The 2,950-nt window shown below is 37.6% G+C and overlaps 1 protein-coding gene and 1 long non-coding RNA gene across 4 annotated transcripts in view; one reads left to right on the top strand and one right to left on the bottom strand.

The window, feature by feature from the left end:
- The window catches only part of LOC106868391 (low-density lipoprotein receptor class A domain-containing protein 4), a 149,328-nt gene that overhangs the window by 23,155 nt on the left and 123,223 nt on the right, over window positions 1-2,950 (top strand). The window lies entirely within an intron of this gene.
- The window catches only part of LOC128248722 (uncharacterized), a 15,519-nt gene continuing 14,821 nt past the window's right edge, over window positions 2,253-2,950 (bottom strand). Inside the window, exon 2 of the long non-coding RNA XR_008264891.1 lies at window positions 2,253-2,437. This is a non-coding gene — a long non-coding RNA (uncharacterized LOC128248722). The remainder of the gene's footprint in view (window positions 2,438-2,950) is intronic.

Below are 2,950 nucleotides of genomic sequence, written 5' to 3'. Positions count from 1 at the left end.
TTCTCTTGATCTATTCTGTCTTTCATCTCTCTCTCTCTTTCTCCCTCTCCCTCCCTCCCTCCCTCTCTCTCTCTGGTTCTCTGCCTAGCACTCTTGTTGTCTTTGTTATTCTCTCACCCTTCTCCACCTCTCTCTGTTTCTACTCCTCTCTCTCTCTCTCTCTCTCTCTCTCTCCATCAGTCTCTTGATTACTGTCTCTATCCTCTTTTTTGTCTTTGGCTTTCTGTATCATGCTTTCTTTCCCACTCTCTACTCCTCTCTTCTCATCGTATAAAGTTACCTTAAAGCACCTAGTCTGGCTCCTTAACATCTAAACTATCTTAGTAGGAGTAGTAGTAGTAGTAGTAGTAGTAGTAGTAGTAGTAGTAATTCCAACTGGCCACTCGAAAATAAATATTCAGTGGGATAAAAAGGTTAAGTTAACATTAGTAAGATTTGAACTCAGAACTGTGAAGCACCTAATGCATTAAAACTCAGAGTGGCAATCAAAAAACTTCAAGTATAAGTAAATACACATACATATGCGTGCGCACACACACACACACACATACATATGTATAATATATACATCCCTCTGCTACTCTTTCTCTTCGCACAGCCTTGGTCACGTGTGTCCGGCTGCTATTTCTTTTCATTCTTGGAATCACCAAGCTCGCACGTACTTCTTTGCCCCTCCTGTACGTGCTTCACAGCGTCCAAGACATACACACTTCACGTCTGGCTGTATAGCCTTTTTGTTTGTTTATTTCACCGTTTCGTTTTCCTGTCTTGTTTTCCGTCCGCCACTACCCTCCACGAAAACAATTTAATTTGTGTTCGTAGGAAGAACCATTTTAACGATGCGTACTGCCTTAATTCTTCGAAACGCCGGAGTTTTAATGGTGGCAGCTGATGAAGGGCATGTTTCTATGTGGCCTGCTTGTTTGTTGCACCTTGTTTACCATTTTGTCCTTGTTCTTTTGCCACGTCATGTACCCAGTTATGTATCTATATGTACATGTAGATGAACGTATATACATACATGTACATATATATGCATATACTCATATATTGTTTATAATATATACATACATACATACATATTTGTGTGTGTGTGTGTGTGTGTGTTATGCAGTATCTTAAATCAGGGGTTTTCAAACTGGTCCGCGGACCACAGGGGGTCCGCAAAGACAAGACAGGGGGGTCCGTGGACAGCAAATACTTTTTATGGGCAATTTGATTTTATATATGTTTTTTTAATCGAAATATTTTAATTGACAATAAACCTATTTGTTAAATATCGTTAAATAAATAAATGTAAAAATATATGTTATTTTAAGCAAATATTTATGTATAAATTTCATAAGCGTTTATAAGGGGGTCCCTAAGGTAAAGCCTGAAATATAAAGGGGTCCGCAAGTCAAAAAGTTTGAAAACCCCTGTCTTAAATGACAACTTAAGTTTCATGTTCAGAGAAAGGTATCTGACTAGGCCTGAGCAAAGATTATGATCATGAAAGGGTTATTATTATTATTATGGTCATGAATGTTAGTTAATGACTGAAAAAATATGATCATGAACACAAGCAGTCAAAGTGATGTTCCCCGCAAAGGAACTCTGAAGTAAACGTTACTCGACAGGGTGCATGGCAGGTCAGGGGAGTCTCTCCAGGTCAAGCTGTTATTTCTCCACTTTGAGTGGTCATAGCTCCAGCACAGCAGACCTGTAGTTAGAATGTGCACAATAAAGAATCATATGACAGAGTCTCCAAGCCAGGCCAACTGGCAGGAGGACTAGAGGTTAACCCTCAATTGGCCACATTTGGGAATCCAGCTGGTAAGCTTGAGTACTGCTTCTGATAGGACCATATGGAAGAGGTGCCTGAGATCTCTAAACCTCATGACCCTCCTAAGAGTATTGGATGGATCATTATCATTATTAAGGTGGTGGGCTGGCAGAATTGTTAGCACACTGGACAAAATGCTTAGTGGCATTTTGCCCTTTGCTACATTCTGAGTTCAAATTACGCCAAGGTCAACTTCGCATTTCATCCTTTCAGGGTCAATAAAGTAAGTACCAGTGAAACACTGGGATCAATGTAATCGACTAGTCCTCTCCCTGCAAATTTCAGGCCTTGTGCCTTTAGTAGGAATGATTATTATCATTATTATTGTTAATATGAGTGCTGTAAGGGCAACAAAATGGAAAATTATTAATGAAATGGAAACAATATCAATCAATGGCTAATATTCTTAGCAAGTATGGAAGACCACTCCAGATTTGTTTGTTTTTATTCTGACCACATTATCAAAGCATAACTGTCATACATACTGGAGTAGTAATAATTGAAGTTGTGTTATTTTCTAAAATATGCAGGTGGACAATATGAAGGTTTCAGTTGTAATCCCTCTCCTATCGTGGGTGTTACATTCCAAAACCCCCTGCGATAGGTGAAAATCTGTGAAGTAGAAAGAGTACTGTATAGTATATTTTTTAATATTATTTTTACAATTTGTATATATTTATTTTATTATAAATGCAGAACAATACCACAGAGGAATCGATGTAAGCTTAAATAATAAACCGCAATATGGTGAGGGATTACTGTATATACACATACACACTGTAATTGTGTATACACACACACACATATTAAGTAGTACTGTAAATATTAGGGGCCAGGTCTTCAGATTGAGGATACCCTCCCTCCCCTTACTTACACCACACTTGGAGGCCTTGTAAAACTGACCGGCAAATTTTTTTGCACCATGGACAGACCATTTTCATGTGAGATCATTTTTCCATGGGGGATGACACACAACAAAACACAAAGTGCACAATGCATAATTTAATTTTTACATATATAATGCATATATTTTACATACATGCACACATATATATATATATATATATATATATATATATATATATATACTTTATTTAAAAGCAGCAGAAATATAACAAAAGACTG

This window comes from Octopus bimaculoides, chromosome 1 (genome assembly GCF_001194135.2).
Source record: "Octopus bimaculoides isolate UCB-OBI-ISO-001 chromosome 1, ASM119413v2, whole genome shotgun sequence".
Lineage (NCBI taxonomy): Eukaryota > Metazoa > Mollusca > Cephalopoda > Octopoda > Octopodidae > Octopus > Octopus bimaculoides.
This window is presented reverse-complemented; position numbering and strand designations above follow the sequence as displayed.